Below are 18847 nucleotides of genomic sequence, written 5' to 3'. Positions count from 1 at the left end.
ACAGAGCATGAGCGGGGAAGGGACAGAGAGAGAGGGAGACACAGAATCTGAAGCAGGCTCCAGGCTCTGAGCTGTCAGCACAGAGCCTGACGCGGGGCTCGAACTCACAGACTGTGAGATCATGACCTGAGCTCAAGTCGGACGCTTAACCAACTGAGCCACCCAGGCGCCCCTAAAAAATTTTTTTAAATGTTTATTTTTGAGAGACAGAGAGAGAGTGTGAGTGGGGGAGGAGCAGAGAGAGAAGGAGACACAGAATCTAAAGCAGGTCCAGGCTCTGAGCTGTTGGCACAGAGCCTGACACGGGGCTTGAACCCATGAACCTGAGATCATGACCTGAGCTAAAGCCAGAGACTTAACTGACTGAGCCACTCAGGCGCCCCAATCATTTTGTAATTTTTAGCATACAAGTCTTCTACATGTTTTGTTAGATTTCCACCTAGGCATTTACTTTTTGAGTAAATGGTATTTTTCATTTGTTAGCGTATACAAATATAATTGATTTAAGTATGTTCATATTTGATGACCTTTCTGAACTCAGTTATTTTAGGAGTTAAAAAAATTTTTTTTGAGGATTTTGGAGATTTTCTACATAGACAATTACATCATCTGAGAGTAGGGATAGTTTTACTTCCTCCTTTTCTATCAATATGCTTTTTATTTCCTTTTCTTGCCTTATTGCACTAACTAAAAGTCCCAGAAAGCTACTGATTAAGAATGGAAAGAACAAGAGAACACGCATCCTTGCCTTGGTTCTGACCTTAGGGAGAAAGCACTCAATCTTTCCTCATTAAGTATAATGGTAGCTGTCGGATTTTTTTGTAGATGATCTTTGACCAATTAAGACGTTTCCTTCTACTCCTATTTTTTTTTTCTGAGACTTTTATCATAAGTGAGTGTTGAATTTTGTCAAAAGACTTTCCCCCATTGATTGATAACGATCATATGATTGTTCTTCTTTAGCCTAGCACAGTAGATTTTTGAACACTGAATCATTTTTGCATCCCTAGAATACATGTTACTTGGTCATGGTGTATAATTCTTTTTTTGTATGTCCTGGATTCTATTGCTGATATTTTGTTAAGGATTTTACATCTATATTCATAAGGCATATCGATCTGTGGTTTTCTTTTTTTAGGATTGTCTTTGTCTGGTTTTGGAATCAGGGTAATATTAGCTTCAGAAAATGAACTGAGAGGAACTCTATCCTCTTCTATTTTCTGAAAGAGTTTATGTGGAAGTAGTGTTAATTCTAAATTAGACCTTTAGTAGAATTGTCCAATGAAAGCACCTGAGGCTAGATATTTGCTTTTGAAGAGTTTAAATGGATCCAAGTTCATGAATAGACAGGATTATAGAGGAAGTGAAAAGATTGCCGAGTGTCAGAGATGTGAGAGGAGAAAGGGAGGGGTGGTTAGGGGAAGCAGGTAGGAATTTTAGCGCAGTGAAACCATTCTACATGAAACTGTCATGGTGGATACGTGTCGTCATCCATTTGTCAAAGCATGTACAACACAGGAAGTGAACTCTGATGCAAACCACTCACTTTGGGTGGTGGTCACGTCCCCACGTAGGTTCATCACTGTAACACAGGTACCGCTCTGGTGGGCGATGTTGACGAGGGTGGTGGGCTAGGTTTGGATGTGCATGGCAGGAGTATGTGGGAACTCTACATTCTGCTCAGTTTTGTTGTGAAGCTGAAACTGCTCTCAAGAATAGACTCTTGGGGCGCCTGGGTGGCGCAGTCGGTTGAGTGTCCGACTTCAGCCAGGTCACGATCTCGCGGTCCGTGAGTTCGAGCCCCGCGTCGGGCTCTGGGCTGATGGCTCGGAGCCTGGAGCCTGTTTCCGATTCTGTGTCTCCCTCTCTCTCTGCCCCTCCCCCGTTCATGCTCTGTCTCTCTCTGTCCCAAAAATAAATAAAAAAGTTGAAAAAAAAATTAAAAAAAAAAAAAAAAAGAATAGACTCTTAATTTAAACCCCCCCCCGAGTCTGTGTGGTTACAAAATGGGCGCCTTATCCGCCATTGTCCCCATCGCCATTCAGCCTGTGACGCCTGTCGTACCTGTATTCAGCTGCCCACACATAGACTCCTTGGGTCTTCTTTCTGTAGGCCATTTTGCCTAAGCCTGGGGCTGCCCTCCGCTGACTCCTCTGACCTGCTATTCCTGCCATCTCCCTCTTCCCTGTGACTTAGCAGGTCTTGAGCCTGGGGATCCACCGGCTTGAGTGACAACCTCTCTAAGCCCCATTTCCTCCTCTGTATACGACGGGGGATACCTGAGATGAGGATACGAGGTACCCAGGGTGCTGCCGGGAACAAGGTAGGATTTCTTCCCTTTCCTTCCTCCTCTCTCCATGCTGCTGCTGAGGGTGCTGTGGAAAGGCAGCCCTTTCAGAGTAAGAAGGAGGGACACCCAGTGAGGGAGAGAGTGAGGAATGGGGACCCTCTGGGACCTGCAAGCAGCCGCCGGGCAGCCAGCACCCTTCCCCACAACGGACGCACATCTCAAGATAGGTTTGTTTCCCGGGTCCCCAGAGGGTGGGGGTGGGAGCAGGGAGCACATGGGGTTATGGGGGAAGGATGTTGTTTTTCAACAGACAAGAGTGACTCCATTTCCGATTCTCACAGGCGACCTGAATGCCCGTCACATCAGGCAGGGAGAGCTGCCCAGATCTGACACTATCCCCTTGTAGCAGCGGCTGGCAGGCCCCAAGGGGCGAGAGGGGATGCCTGCGGGCTGGTGGAGGCTGAATGAATTTAGTGCCTGTGAATGAGGCGGGATTGGCAGCCCTTGAGACAAACTCCCTCTTTGTCCCTGAGCTGTACCTCCCAGACGAGGGCAATGCCAACTTTCTTCGCTCCATCCTGTCCACATTCTTTGGCCCAACTCAGCTGTGAGGAGAGGCACAGAGGCTCCCATGTTTTAGGCCCCCAAAAGAATCCGTTAATTTGCGCCTCGGAGACCCGCAAGCAGCCTGCAGCCTGCGTGGCTGGAGTCACAGAGCCGACAGTTGCCAAGACAGCAGTTCTCGAACATTTCTGACTGTAGCCCACGGTGAGAACTGAATTTCGCGTCATGACCCAGGGACACACACAGACATGCACGTTCATGTACGTTCTCACACAGAGTTTAGACATGGGAAAAAGGAAGCGGAATAGTGCAGGAAAGACGGATTTTATTTTGTGCAACTTGTTTCTGTGCGCACGTGCGTGTGTGGTCGCGATAGAAATCATATTTCTGGCTGTGGATGGTGTTAAGAAAAGACCGAGAAACACTTGTGTAGATCACGCTTTCCCCAACTCTATATTAAACCACCAGCTCGGAGAGTGACAAAACATGTTAGCATATTTTAGACCCTGGAGATTCCTGCAGGAAAGAGATTTGTTGGCTTTGCTGACCAAGTGCATGAATTGTCTCCCTCCTTTCCCTGAATGCTTACGCTACTATCTCACGGAACCAGTATTTCACAGAACGTAGGCCTGGAAGGAATTGGAACAGTCCTCTAGAATTTCCTCAGGGGTGTTAGTGACAGGGTAAGAGGGCGTCTGCCTCAGCAAGAACAGAGCTGGTAAGTCAGATCATTGGTTTCCAAGTAAGATTTTGCTTGAAAAAGTCCTCTTGCCAAAAATGCTTAAAAACTACAAGTCTAGTCCAAATCTCTCATGGGAAACGGAGGCCCAAAGAAGGGAAGTGACTAGGGCAGGTCACCTGGGGGGGTCCTGTTAGAGTTGGGACCCCCTTTTACTGAGTTCTTTTTTTTTTAATGTTTTATTTATTTTTGAGGGAGGGAGAGAGAGAGATGGAGCAGGAGCAGGGGAGGGGCAGAGAGAGACACACACATAGAATTTGAAGCAGGCTCCAGGCTCTGAGCTGTCAGTACAGAGCCCAACGTGGGGCTTGAACCCACAAACCGCGAGATCATGACCAGAGGCAAAGTTGGACCCTTAACCGACTGAGCCGCCCAGGAGCCCCTGCTGAGTTCTTAACTGTAAACCTTCTGACTCTAACTCCAGGGTGAGGTAAACACTCTGGTGCAGGGGGGCTGGAGGTCTGGGGTCTGGGGGCAGTGGGGGGGGGGGCATCAGAGGGCCTGGCCTTGTCCCTTTTCCCTTGCTCCGTTGTTGACCTTTTGAGAATGGTTTGACTTCTCCATGTTTGAGCTTTCTCATCTGTAAGATGGTGAGTAAAGATACTACCTTAAAAATGAGATAATTTGTGGCACTTTGAAAAGACAGGTATTGTATAATAAATATAAGGAAATTATTTATTTTTTCTAAGCCTCGGAAAGGAAATTCTATAGTACTAACCAGGAAGTTTGTAGCCTCATTGTACTGTAACTTAATGAAAACTTTGTTGTCCAGTTGTAAGAAAAGTTGCTCATTACTATGTTAAAAAAAATAAGGATGTTTAGAAACTCCTCTTTTGTCCAAATAAAACTCAATTATTGTTTTCCCAGAGGTGACTTTGCCTAGATTGTATTCAAACTAGCAAAGAATGTCTACTCCTTGTCCACGGGGGTTTAAAGTGAAGTTGGTTTACATCCAATAGCGTCTTTAAACAGTACTGTTCATTCAGCTTTTGTCAGACAGATATATGTTTGAATTGTGTGTGATTGCTTGTACTTCCGATCATCTCTCTGTCCCCTGCCACCCTGCTCCTTGTCCCTGGAAGCTATTTTCAAGGGACTCCATCAATGGTTTTCCTGCCTTTGGCACCTGGTTGAGGTTGGCCTAATGGAAGCCTGGCAGGAGCTCAGAGGGCAGAGGAGAGTGGGTCTGGGGGTATTTGTTCCTTGGCTGTTTCCTTGTACTGAGGGCCGCAGCTCCCTGCTGTGTAGGGTCCATTACCCGCTCCCTCCTCTGGGTCTGGCCTGGGTAAATGTCCCGTAAACTGATCCTCTATTCCACTCTGATTATACTTCTGAAATTCCTTTATTCACCATCTCCAACTGACCCAATTTGAGTGAGACGTCTATTTTCTGCTGAGACTTTGACTTTCACGTTGTTTCATATACACGTTCTCGTGTTTCACATTTTCTTGCCTTTTTCTGTTCAGTGTCACAAAATGTGCGAAAGTATAGAAGACCCAAATTTTTCTTTCTTGTGTATCCTTTGTGTTGAGAGGCAGCGGTAAGCAGGACATCACCCTGGGGTGCTTTCAAAATCACTGATGCCTGAACCTCCCCCAGAGATTCTGATCACTGGGTCTGGATGGGGACCCAGTGTCCCGTTACCAGGATCTCTATCTCTGTGTGGGACCCACGGACGTAGGGAAGGAAGTCTGGCTCTGTAATTTGTTTCTGCCAGGTCTGCTCGCTGGGTCTTAGTGCCGTGTGTGTGTGTGTGTGTGTGGTGTGTGTGTGTGTGTGTGTGTGTGTGTGTGTGTTGGCACCTCCACTCTCTGACCCTGGATCTTATATTGCTTTTTCTAATGCTGATCGCAGCAGCTGATGGCAGGGGGAGACCTTTGGTTCAGACCACACACACCGCTGCCCTCTTGTGGACGTGGGCACAGCTGTGTCGGCGGGCCGAAGTGGCCGCCTGTAGCATTTTCTTCTTGCCACCCACCGTCAGGATGGAATAGGGTTTCAAGATGCAGTTCAGTCAAGAGTAGGAGGAGGCTGCCCATAACCACTCCCAGAAGATACTATGTCCTGTTCTCTAACAGCCTTTGGTAAAGAGCTCCTCTTAATTCCTGTGCGTTCTTCTTTTAACAGTTTCTTAATTTGTTTAGGATTAGCTCTCCCTGAGGAGGGGTGGGGTGGATTAATTGTGGTGCAGAAAGGTAGCTCGTTTAGGAAACAATTGAAAAGGGCCACAAATGAGCCTCTGGGAGGCAGAATCTGCAGATCAGAGTGAACGAGTCCCGGGACAAGGGAGTTTGCTGTGACTGGCCAAGCTGCTGGAATGCCGTACCCGCCCTCCTCCCTGGAGCCTCTTGCTATGCCTTGTCTAACTATCACCTGGAAATTCCCTCCTCTGGCTTCAGCCTCCTCTTGCCCGGGTCTCCTGAACTTGTCAGTTCCTGCCTCTAAGCACGCTCCTGGCCACACACCTGTCCCTCTGTCCCCTTCTATCCAGTAGACGTCCACTGGCCCCTTCATAAGAGAGTTGGTAGCAATCCATTAACTGTTTTCCATCAAACAATTCATGTGATATATTGTGCGTTAATTACTAGAGTGTTTTAGATCATATTATCATTGTTAGCGGTGATGTAAGAGGAAATATGCGTTAGTGATTAGTCTATTTTGTATCAAATAATTTTTATTAATTTCTTGAGGGCAGATCTAAGAAAAAAAAGGATAACTGTGCTCTTAAGAAGTAGATGTAATTTTGACCATTTAAACTTACATTAAACAGGGGCGCCTGGGTGGCTCAGTTGGTCAAGCGGCCGACTTTGGCTCAGTCTGTCATCTCAAAGCTTGTGAGTTCGAGCCCCGCATCAGGCTCTGTGCTGACAGCCCGGAGCCTGGAGCCTGCTTCAAATTCTGTGTCTCCCTTGCTCTCTGCCCCTCCCCTGCTTATGCTCTGTTTCTCTCTCTCGCTCTCAAAAATAAATAAACATTGAAATATTTATAAATTTACGTGAAACAAATTTTTGTGCCGTATTTGGAGAACTCTTATCATGATTTTGGGTTATCCTTGCTGTCTGCCGTCACTCGTGTGCTACCATTATCTGGGTTAATGTGACTCCGCTTGGGGCGCCTGGGTGGCTCAGTCGGTTGAGCGTCCGACTTCAGCTCAGGTCACGATCTCATGGTCTGTGAGTCTATGAGTTTGAGCCCCGCGTCGGGCTCTGGGCCGATGGCTCGGAGCCTGGAGCCTGCTTCCGATTCTGTCTCTCCCTCTCTCTCTGCCCCTCCCCTGTTCATGCTCTGTCTCTCTCTGTCGCAAAAATAAAAGTTAAAAAAAAAATAATGTGACCCCGCTCACTTGTTCAGTAGTGTTTTTTGAGCACTGACCCTGTGCCAGGCACTGTTGTAGGTTCTAGGGAGGGAGCAAGGAACAAAACCATCTCTTTTCTCAGATTCTGATGGGAAGTTAATGTATATATATTTGCTTCAACAGTTCCTTCTCAAGTTTTGGAACTAGGACCAATCCCTCAAGCTCCTTTTTTTTGGGGGGGGGTGGGTGTCAATTCTCGGGAACACTTTGCTCTTCATTGGCAACTTCTGGTGATGGAATTCGATGAACTGTTCACAATCTAGCAATTTTTCTAGTAGCTGAGATCGCAGTAGGAAGAGGAAAAAGGGTTGGACGAGTTTTCATGGGGCCACTGGCTTTTGCACAAAGCTGTGGGTGTGAGTCGGGCTGCATCGAGCATGGCGGTCCCCACCTTGGGCCCTGCAGACACAGATCTGGCTCCAAATTCTGGTTTTGCCACATATGTATCTATAACTGCATGACTTTGGGCCGTTCACAACCTTTCTGAGGCTCATTCTCTGCCGGCTCCCAACCCTACCTCCCACAGAGGAGAAAAGTGATAATAATCTACCGAAGTGGCTCTTGGAGTGATCATTAGGTGAGATTATATATATATATGTATGTGTGTGTATATTTATGTAGTGCTTAGGGTAGTGAGTGTCTGGAACAAAGCTCAATATGATAGCTGCCACTACTAAGTATAATTTAGTGTTTCTTCCTCCCTACCACATTTACTGAGGTATGATTAACCAATAAAAACTGGATATATTGAAGATGTACAACATGATGTTTTGGTATGCGTATACATGGTTCAATGATTGCTACAATTAAGCTAATTAACACATCCACTATCTCACGTAATTGCTAGTGTGTGTGTGTGTGTGTGTGTGTGTGTGATAAGAACACTTGAGATCTACTCTCTTGGCAGATTTCAAAAAAATTTTTTTTAATGTTTATTTTTGAAGGAGAGAGAGAGAGAGAGAGAGAGAGAGACAGAGTGTGAGCGGGGGAGGGTGAGAGAGAGACAGAATCCAAAGCAGGCTCCAGGCCCCGAGCTGTCAGCACAGAGCCCGACGTAGAGCTCAAACGGGAATGGTGAGATCCTGACATTATGGGGACTTCTAGATTAATTGCACTGTAGTCAGAGAACATATTCCACATAGTCTGGCAAGTGCTGAGACGAGGGAAATACAGGTTGATACTGGTGCGTAGAGCAGGGACACCTGACAGTCTAGGCAGGCTACCTGGAGGAGGGGTGACTATTAAGCATAACACTGAAGGATGAGTAGGGCACTGGTAGAAAAGGCGTATATGTATGCTTATGTGTGTGCTGGGAATATAGCAGCAGAGGGACCTCAGTCTTATGGGGGAGACCCTTACTTGGACAGGACAGGTTCAATGTAATGTAGTAAATGTCATGACCGAGGGAAGCCTTGAAACTTTGGGATTGTGGCAAAGTATAGCGGTTCTGTTTCATGAGGTTATGGATAGGTAAAGCTAAAAGGTATGGTCAAGTTTGTTGGGGCCAGCCCTGGGTTTGGATACTCTTTTGCCTCTGAATAATTTTACCACCGTCTAGATATTAAAATTCTTAAAGCCTCAGTTTCCTCATCGATGCACTGGGGGGGTACAAATATCCCCACCTGGCGAGATCGACACGATGCTATCTGAGATTCCTCAGATACAATCAAGCAATTAGCAAAAGGCTGGTGTCAGGGCTCTGTGAGCGGGAGTGGCTTTAATCCCTGGGTGTGAGTTCTTATGATGTCACTCTGGGTGTCTGGCCCTCAGAGGAACTCTGAGGTCCCTCTGTCACTGCAGAATACCCAGGAGGCAGCGGTGGAGAGGACAAGAACAGCCAGGAGCCCCGACCAGCACGGAATGCTGTGGCCAAGGCAGAGCTGGACAAGCTGGTGAGTGCTGAAAAGCCGCATGTGCAGAGCGCCTGGCCTGGAAGACTGGCCTAGAAGCTTGTCCAGATTCGGCAGGAAAGAGCATTCAGATCAGTGCTGTCTGCCCTGAGTGACAGGGGAGGGTGGCATGTGGGTCATGTATTTTCTACCCCTGGAACTTGGCAGGAACACCTAATCCTTGTTGCATGCTTATTTTTTTTACCACACACCATGCTAAATTCTTTACGCGGCTTGTATCGTTTAACGCTCTTAACCCTATAAGGCCGGGACTCTTACTAGTCTTACTTTACAGATGCGGAATCTGGCACAGAGAGGGTAAGTAACTTGCCTTCTGTGTCACAGTCATTGGTTGTGGCTCGTCTCCGCCACGTTTCACAGTCTATTGAGACTGGAAGCTCTTTGAAAGGAGGGGCACGATTGTATCTATTTTGGACCCTCCGTGGCCTCGTAGGTGTATGGATGGTATTCATTGCTACACTGAACTCAGTGGTTCTCGTTGGACACACGGTCGCTTGGGATGTTTCAAAAGCTTCTCGCATCTGGGCCCAACCTCACATTACTTGCATCTGGGTCTCTGAGGTTAGGGCCTGGGCATCTGTGCCTAGGGAGTCTCAACAAAGCTGAGAAACATTGGGCTAAATAAAATTCTTTGTCAAACTGCAAGCCTTTCTTCCCGCCTCTTGGCACTGGGGGGTGCTGTGGGATAGTCTAAAAAAAAAATAGTATTTCCTTTAACCCAAGGAACACATTTCTTTTTGTTTGCAAATTTGTTTTGTGTATCTCCTCTCAGGGGCTTGGTAGAAAGCTTGTCAAGACAGGTAATGGCCTGAACTAGCCTCTTTGTGGCTCTTTTGAAGGTAGACCACTGAAATTTAAGCAAGGCAGACCTAGAAAATTTCTGCAGTCTGCAGTTCATTTTGTTTTCAGCCTTGCTTCAGGAGCAGTTGGTCTGTGCTCAGGACGAAGAGGTTTGCAAGGAATCACTTGAGGTGCGGCAGGCTGAACAGCCACCCAGAAGGTGTCCCTGTCTAATCCCTAGGACCTGAGACTGTATGACCTTACATTGCGAAGGGAGATTTGCAGGTGTGATTAAGTTAACCATCTTGAGATGGGGAGGCTATCCTGGTGGGATAACCAGTGTTCTCACAAGCCACAAGCCTTAAAAGCCAGAAGAGGGAGCAGAGGGTTGGATCAGAGAGGGAGATAGAGGAAGGAGGCAGAGTCAGGGGGCACTCTAAGACCCTAGGCTGCTGAGGAGGAGGGGCCACAAGCCCCGGCTGAGGGCAGCCTGTAGAAACTGGAAAAGAGTTTTCCTCTAGAGCTTTGCAAAGGAACTCAGCCCTGCCGACACCTTGACTTTAGCCTGCTGAAGCCCATTTGGGACTTCTGACCCCCAGATCTGTAAGACCCTAAATTGGTGGTGTTAACCACTAATAAGTTTGTAATAATTTGCTCCAGCAACAATCTGAAACTAATACATAGAGAATGCCTAAAATGCCTCCCCTGGGAAGCATCATTGCTCGTCTGCCTAATGGCCATTTCTAACAACCCTCCTTCCTTGCCTTCTTCCCAAGTACTAATACTCCCAACCTCTTTTGCACTCAGGGATGATCAGGAGACCCACGGAATTATAAGGAAAAGCCAGCTGGGGAAAGAGTCTCTTTCGGATAAAAGGAGGTAAGTATTCCACAAGAGCTCTCTTTTACTGCCTTGGCCACCCCCTTGACGTTTGACTTTGGAAACACACTGTGAGAATGTGAGGTCTAGGGATACAGCAGCCATTTTGGGACCATGAGGTGAAAAGTCCATGCAGGATACCCTGACCCGTCCTTAGGATTTGAGACCACTGTTAGCTCAGTTCTGCAGTTACACTTCACCTTCCCGAATAGGCCTTCAATTACTATTTCAGGAGCCACCATTTCTTACAGAAAATCATAGAAAACCAATAAATTCTTAATTGAATGCCCCAGGCTCTGGGCTGGGACAAAGGCACAGAGGAAACAGGCCTGTTCTGGAGGAGTTTGCAGTCTCTGTTAATCAGATTTCCTTTGGTTGCAAGTGCCAGAAACCCAGCTTTGCAGTGGTGAGGGCAGGGAAATGAGGCAGGACATAAACCTGAGGACCCAGTCTGGTGCTTAAGAAGTATCAGTGTTCTTCTCATAGTGAGGACTTCAGTTTAGAAAGCTCTTTCACACGCTTCTCATCTCTATTTCCACCTGCACAAAGATCTTGAAGATAAGAAGAATAGAATTGCGCAGGGCACCTAGATAGCTCAGTCGGTTAAGCATCCGACTTGGGCTCAGGTCATGATCTCACGGTTCATGGGTTCGAGCCCCATGTTGGGCTCCGTGCTGACAGCTCAGAGCCTGGAGCCAGCTTCAGATTCTATGTCTCCCCCCTCTCTCTGCCCCTCCCCTGCTTGTGCTCTCTCCTTCAAAAAAAAAAAATAAATAAATAAACATTAAAAAAATGAAGAAGAATAAAATTGTTGTTCTCAATTTGCAGGGGAGGCAGCAGAGACCCAGATTTTGAGATCCTTCCTCAGTGGCACTGAAAGAGGCAGGGTGCTGCCATGGCCCCAGGTTTCCTGATTTCTGTTTTGTTTTTTTTTTTTAACCCCTCATAGATCACACAATGTCAAGACTGGTAAAAATCCTTAGAAATTATCTAGCTCAGGGATGGCAAGTAGGTTTTACTTATTTTATGTGCCAGTTCTGGCCTCTGGTGACAATGGCCTGAAGCACTGGATTGTGTCCTACTTCCTGGGAGAGGGTGCCGAGATTGATTAGTAATGTCTGCATGGGCTTTGGTGACTGAGCTCATGGGGCACAGGCACATACATGCTTTAATTCACCTAATCTAACCTTTCATTTAAACAACAAAGAAATGAACCTCAGAGAAGGGAACTGACTTACTCAAGGTTATACAGTGAACTAGGGGCAGAACTGGGACCAGTGGGTTTTCTCATTGATAGTCCAGCTGCCAAGACTGCCAATCAGACTTAAGTATTTTCTTCCCACTTCAGGATTTCCACTGTTTATCTCACTGAGGTAACCTAGACCATTAGAGGCCATAGGTTCTAACACCAGCTGTGGCGCTGTGTAGCATTAAACAAATTGACTAATCTTTTCGTGCTTACAGATAAATCTGCTTCCCCAGATAGCTTCCTTTATCTCAAAGAAAATGCACACTTTGTGCGTTATCAACTAGACTAAGAAATGTCAGCCAAGAAGGTCAAAATGAAAGAAACATGGTGGCTTAGCATAGCCTTGACAGGCAGCCGGAGTTGGTAAATTGGGCTCTCCTTGTCTGTTCCGGGGCCGTAAACTTCAGGGGAAGGACAAAGGGCTAGATTTGCCCTTTGCAAGAAATAAAACAAAAGAAGCAATCCTTTTATTTCTCGGGTTACAGAACTCTGGCTTGATTCCATTACATGTGACTGGGCATTCCAAAGAATCCCGTTTTCCCATGGGCTTTTGGCCCTTTGCAGGTGGGATGGGTTGCTCTCTGGTTTTCAAGTAATTTTATAAGCCCTGGGCCCATGGGGTTTGGAGGGAGAGCAGTGACCCAGGCTGACGTGGGGATCTCTGGCTGGCTATTCCAATCAACTGTAGAGTCCTTAGCACGGGGATGTATGAGTGGCTTGTAAACTGTGAAGCACCTTCAGATGAGAACTAGAACTCCTGTGGTCTGAGCAACAACATAAACTGAACATAATTTTTTTTCACTTTTCAGAGATGGGCATGGGGAAAGAGCAAGGAGTCCATGGAAATTCTGCTTGTTAGTGATGGTGAACTGGAGTGGCCTGGATATTTGAATCGGCACCCTGGGTTTTTCAGCAGATACCGGGGTTTTTCAGGTATTTCAGAACTACACAGTCCTTCCATGTTATCATCCTGTTGACTTTCCACAGTGAGTGGAAGGGGTCATTCTCCCTATTTTAGAGAAGAGGAATGGAAGTCCAGGGAGGCTGAGTGACTGGGGAGCAGGTCAGGTGGCGAATCATCGGAGAGGCTGTGATGTGAACTTGGCTTTTTGGGTGCTGAACCCAGCAGTATTTCTTATCTCATGGTGGTGACCTTTGCAGGGTGACTGGTTTATCCGGCGTTCTGGTGGATTGGAGGTCAAGGCCAGGGGAGAGGCCTGTGTGGTTAGAGCAGCTGGAGATGTTGAACTTGGGGTGGGTTTGTATCGGTGGAGGGCGGGGCGGCCAGGATTCTGGGAGCAAAGGACATGGCATAGCCAGGAGACTGGTTTGCTATCAGCTGCTATTTACTGAGTTGTTTTTTTGGCGGGGGGGGGGGGGGCGGGGGGGGGGGGGGGGGAGGGGGGTTGGTCAGCCAATGTGTTAATTTGTGGGCAAACGCCATTATTTTTAGGGTGTGAAACCTGAGTCAGGGAGGCTGAATACCTTGGCCAAAGTCACACAACAGAGCAAGGGATGGAGTCCGGATTGTGAGCCTGTAAGGTACAGTGTTGGGAAATAAATTTGTAAAAATCGGCCAGGGCCAGTTGGGGAGGCTCTGAGAGGCCAGATTAAGGAACTTGGGGCATTGTTGTCTTTTGGGCAGCAGGGAGCCACTAAATGGGAAACACAGGCAGAGTCTGCTCCTCCTTCCCCCCTCCAATGAAGTTTTACTTGCTTTTTTATTAAAAAAATTTTTTTTAAATCTTCATTTATCCCTGAGAGAGAGACAGAACATGAGCTGGGGAGGAACAGAGAGAAAGGGAGACACAGAATCCGACGCAGGCTCCAGGCTCCGAGCTGTCAGCACAGAGCCCGACGCGAGGCTCGAACCCACAAACCATGGGATCGTGACCTGAGCCGGAGTCGGCCGCCCAACCGACTGAGCCACCCAGGGGCCCCTAAAATGGATATTTTATTCGTAAGTCAAGTGGGCACACACATGGTAATTGCTTCCGCCCCATTTCCACGGGCTCTCGTGCTGCTTCACCCCCTCTGAGAGGGATATCGTTGTTCCCGCTGCACTCTTCCAATTTCTTTTAAAAATAAAATAAAAATTATTTAAAAGCCTCTTTTGGCCTCATAAATTCTGGAGCCATTTTTGCCGAGAGTTTGGCAAGGGTCCTGTGAGGGTGCAGAGGGACGGCCTTGGGCTCGGCCGACTCTTGAATCTCTCTGGCCAGCAGCCCGTGTAAGGCTGTTCCCCGGGGACTGCGCACTTTGGCGTCCCCAACTTACTTCACAGGCCCCTAAATAAACCTTGTGGGTTTCAATGCTCCCACAGGGCCTCTCTGGAGAGAAGAGTGTTCCTAAAACAAAACCTCGGATGACATTCACGGATGTCCAGCTCATCAGGCATGCTGCCGAGGGACTGACTTCCCAACGTCCTCCCAGGTGGTCATCACTGACGCTGCAGGGTCGGCCGGACTCCTCGCTGGCCTCACACGTCAGAGCAGAGGTGGCCGTGAGGGATCTGGGAGCTTGCCTGGACCTGTGGTCGAGGAGTGATGTGCACGCGGTCATGGGTGTGACAGAACTGGCTGAGACGTGTCCTTCACTGGAGATGTGGCTTCATATCTGTGCCCTCCTGCCCCCATCACATGTGATGGAGCGTATCTGTAGATTGCTTTATACTTGAGAAGGATGCAACGCATTGACGAGCTCACTGGATTTTCACACGGCAACTCCAGGAAACCCAAGCTCTTATCTGAAATGTATACGTCAGAGCACTGAGCACTGGTGGGTGTCTCTTGGACAAATCCCAGTGTACTATCCTTCTTCCCTGCAAACGTGGGATCGGGTAAAACTGGATTTTAAAGACTGTTGAGTCAGGCACGACAGGGAGCGATCTTTAGGAACACCCCAGGGTGTGCTGCTTAGCCGAGGGGCTGTATGCTGGATCAAATGCCATTTGTCCTTCCAGCCCCATTCTCTTCTCTTCTTTGCCCTGTGCCCTGGGAAGTTGATCCTGAAAGACTGCTTCTATGGGTTCCATTGCCCTGTGGCTTCTTCTGGTTGGAATCAGACAATGGCCAGCACCGGTAGGAGATTGGGGTGGCAGGAGGGGGGCATCGCAGGGTATTCTCCCAGCCAGGAGACCATGGCTAAGTTCAGGGAGCCTTGCTCCTGTGGACCCCAGGGAGTTGCAATACTCCTTGTTGGTTTCCTTACACTCGGCTCGCATCTTTAAGAAGAGCCCCTTTTTGCACTCCCCGCCCCCGTTGCAGATATCATGTACTACCTGAATCTGCTGGGAGCTCATACAATTCACTATGCAGGTAGGGAGCGGACTTGAAAAAGTGGTTTGTCACATGCATTGAAGAGAGTATTGAGTGTAGGCATCTGCTCTTGATCGGCAGGCTGAGTAAGGACCGGCTGTGTCTCTCCCGGCACTAATTGGTGGACTTGAATCATCTCTCCTGACAGATAGCTTCTTTTCCTCCAGTTCCTGCCCCGTCAGGAATTTTCCACATGGTAGGATTTCTAGATAATGAAATGTCCACTTGAGAGGCTCTGACTCTGAAAGAGTGGCCCAGGGGCCAGTGGAGTTTCTCCTGGTGCCGGCGGGGGCCGTTTTGTGCCTTGTGTCCAGTGGGGTGCCAGTGCCAGTGATGGTTTCCGGGGTCCAGAAGGGTCCACATGGTCCCTGCCACAACAAAACTCCTGGTTGGCGAGAAGGCTGAACTTAGAGCCCATTCAATTCTGTACAAGTGCTACTGTTCGTCGATAGCTTTGTAAAGTACGTGTGAGGATTATCATAGCAAACCCTGACCAAAGCAGAGAAAGGAGAAAAATCCACGAAGAGTTCTGGGTCTGATGCAGCTGTGCTCTGATTTCCAGGTCAGGAGTGGCACTATCTGTTTCTTGAAGGGAGTGGACGGTTAATCCTGCAGCTCTGTGCTCTGACCAGAATCTGTCATTTGTATCAGGCTGATGGCTAAACAAGGCCCCTGTGGGTTGGTTTCTCCTAGGTCCACGTCCCTCTGTGCTGTGTCCTCACTGCTCCTCCCACCCACTGGTGGGGGGTTCATTTCTCCACCCTCTGGAATCTAGGTTGGACCTGTGAGTTGCTTTGGCTGGTAGAATGCGGCAGAACTGACATTCTGAAATTTAAGAAGCTTTTTAAGAGAGCTTTTGCTTTCAACTTGGAGAGAAACATACTTGCCGTGTAAACAGCCCAGAGTAGCCATAGAGAGAGAGGTCACAAGGAAGAAAAAAAGAGATTTCGGGGAGCAGAGAGGAGTGGTCCCTAACGAGCCCTGCCAGAATTTCTGATCTTTAGTATCAGGAGCGAGTGGAATGATTGTCTTTTTCTGCCACTAAGATTTGGGGTGATTTATTAGGCAGCAATCAAAAATGGATACATTATCATGTTCACTTTCAAGTGACACCCAGGGTGATGGGGTTGGAACCCTCGAATTTACAAATATGAAACAAATGTTTTTTTTAGTAAATACTTTGTGCGTTGTCATATATTGGAGAGAGTCCAGTCTTGGATCTGGGTTTGGATCCTGGCCCCCGTGAGTGATCTTTCTGACCATGAGTTTCCACATTGGTGAAACGAAGGAAGAGTATCATGAGTATTATAGGAGATAACAAAAGTAAAGCATATGGGACATAAGGAGCACCTGACAAATGATGGCTATTAGTTTACTTTTGTTACTGCAAAGAAGGTGGGTTGCTTGCTTCCAATAGGATTACCATTTAGTGACTTTGGGGAATGAAGATGATAAATTCTAGACTAACCGCCCAACAGTACAGGCAAAGGAGAGAGGGATTCCTTCCGGGGAGTGGCTCCTTAGAGGAGGTGGCATTTAAACCAGGACATGCAGGCATGCCTGGGTGGCTCAGTCGGTTAAGCGTCCGACTTGGGCTCAGGTCATGATCTCACGGTTTGTGGGTTCAAGCCCACATTGGGTTCTGTGCTGACAGCTCAGGGCCTGGAACCTGCTTTGGATTCTGTGTCTCCCTCTCTTTCCACCACCCCTTCCCCTGCTCATGTTCTGTCTCTCTCTCTCACAAATAAATAAACATTAAAAAAATTTAATAAAAAACCAAACAAACCAGGACATGCAAAAGACTTACGATCTTAGCAAGCCAGTGTCCTAGATGACAGGCAGTCTCCTTAATGACAGCAATTCTTGTCCCCTGGGGTTTTATGTATTGTTGAGTTTTATTCCTTGTTTGTCTTTACAGCTTTTTTTCTTTTTCTTTTTTTTACTTTTAATGTTTATTTATCGAGAGAGAGAGAGAGACAGAGCATGAGCAGGGGAGGGGCAGGCAGAGAGCAGGGACACAGAATCCTAAGCAGGCTCGTCGATGGGAGGAGGCCAGCATCATGGTATGTGAGAAGACAGCAGGTTTGAAGAAGGATTGGAGTTCAAATCCAGAGGCAACCGCTCACTGCCTGGACGGCCTTGCGAAAATTACTTATACTTCCCGAGCGCCCGTTATCTCATTTGCAAAATGGGCACCCAAATACCGCCTTTATGCAGTCCTTAGGAGATGAAACGACCTCACGAAGGAAACACACCCGATCCGGGGGGCTACTAAGTATCTCTTCCCTTCCTCCAGGAATGTGTAATCCCCTCCCACATTCCAACTTGTGTTTTGGCCAATAACTCTGGTTTGTACATACGCTTAGCAGGCAAAAAACCGAAGGGACTGAGTTTAGTAATGCCCCTTGGGTTGTGTCCTCTGGTGACTCATCTGGAAAATAGAGCCAGGTTATTGAGCCAGTGTTCTGTTGGCCTGTCCTTGAGGTCTGGGTGTCCTAGCTAACGGGATCCAGTTTTCCCAGACCAGGTTCTGGAAGGCTGTGGTTCAGGGAGGAGTTGGATTCATGGCCACTGCGTGCCAGATGCTGCCCCAGGCCCTGGGACTACAGAGAAACTCTGCCTCTGAGTAGCTCAGAGCTTAGCAAAAGAGACCCACTGATGTAAGCAAAGGGCCTGACCTTGTAGCTTGGGCTGCAGGTATGGTTCTCCCCAGGGGTGTCCTGGGATCTTCTAACTGTTTCCTGTTCTTATTACTCCTCCAGTAACCCAGTGAGATGCCCTGGGCACTTACGAGTATGTGAGGAGGCCCGGTCCTGTGGTCTCTTGGGTCATCGCAAGAAACCAGGAGTTAAACCACCCTCTCTAAGGCAGGAAATCCCCACCTTCCATATGAGATAGCTGGTGCTGGGTGGCTGCCTGGAGGAGGCAGCTGGCACTGCAGCAGCAGGAGAGGGAGTCTGAAGGGGCCTTTCCCCTTTATTTTTCTTGCTGCTATCCATCAGGTTTCTCCTGCCCAAGGTGGTTTCTGTCTGGTTTTTGTTTTCAATCAATTTACTTAAATTCTAGTCAATCTCCTTCCCAAGGCTAAACTTGGTAACTAACCAAACAGACAGAATCTTGCCCGATAAACCTTGCCAGGTATGGCCGTAAATGCTTTACTCACCAACATTCGTGTTCTTTTTCCTTCTTTCCGGGTGTGGAGCTCGACGACATTTCCAGACTCCCTTGCAGCTGGGTGTGGCCCTGTGACTGGGGTCTGGCCAGGGAAATGGGAGTGGAGGTCGTTCCACCTCTTCTGCTTTCCATCCTTATTCTGTCCCTTTGCTCACCTGCTGCACGGAGAGGTCTCTGAGCGCCCGCACGGTGGTGGGGGTGGGGGGTCCGGGTTCCTGGCCAGGGCCGAGTCAGGAGTCCCAGATGAAGGAGAAACAAGGAGCCCTAGGGCAACAAGTTAAGATCTTGAGTCCTGTGAGAACTGGCAGTGTTGGCTTGCCTTTGGGACGCAAGCCTGGGGAAGGGCGTTTGCGATTCAACAGGAGGTGAAGCCATCTGAAGTTTCTGCACTGCTGGAGATTGGCTGGACCTAGGCAGGTTCTGCAGGGACGTGCCGATGTGCATCCGAGGTATTCAGGGTAGAGGGTGGCGAGGGATGGTGGGCTTGGGATCCAGCTGGATTTGGCGACTCATGGGAAGGGAGGAGTCGAGGCCAATACCTAGGTTTTTGGCTCTGGTGTCCAAGTGGATGGTTGTGCCCATCATGCACA

At 48.1% G+C, this 18847-nt stretch overlaps 1 long non-coding RNA gene across 3 annotated transcripts; it reads left to right on the top strand.

The window, feature by feature from the left end:
• Positions 1–3476: 3476 nt before the first annotated feature.
• On the top strand, positions 3477–16169 carry LOC125912562 (uncharacterized). Of its 3 annotated transcripts, none has more exons than XR_007454781.1 (7): positions 3477–3572; positions 8749–8840; positions 10446–10517; positions 11346–11422; positions 12576–12699; positions 13220–13726; positions 14090–16169. It is a non-coding gene; the product is annotated as an uncharacterized LOC125912562 (long non-coding RNA). The 3 variants fall into 3 exon arrangements; XR_007454780.1 differs by having other exon boundaries at positions 8719–8840; XR_007454782.1 differs by lacking the exon at positions 11346–11422 and having other exon boundaries at positions 8719–8840.
• Positions 16170–18847: the final 2678 nt, after the last annotated feature.

Source organism: Panthera uncia (assembly GCF_023721935.1).
Source record: "Panthera uncia isolate 11264 chromosome C1 unlocalized genomic scaffold, Puncia_PCG_1.0 HiC_scaffold_4, whole genome shotgun sequence".
In the NCBI taxonomy this organism is placed as follows: domain Eukaryota; kingdom Metazoa; phylum Chordata; class Mammalia; order Carnivora; family Felidae; genus Panthera; species Panthera uncia.
Note: the sequence above shows the minus strand (reverse complement) of the source record. Positions and strands in the feature narration are given on the sequence as shown.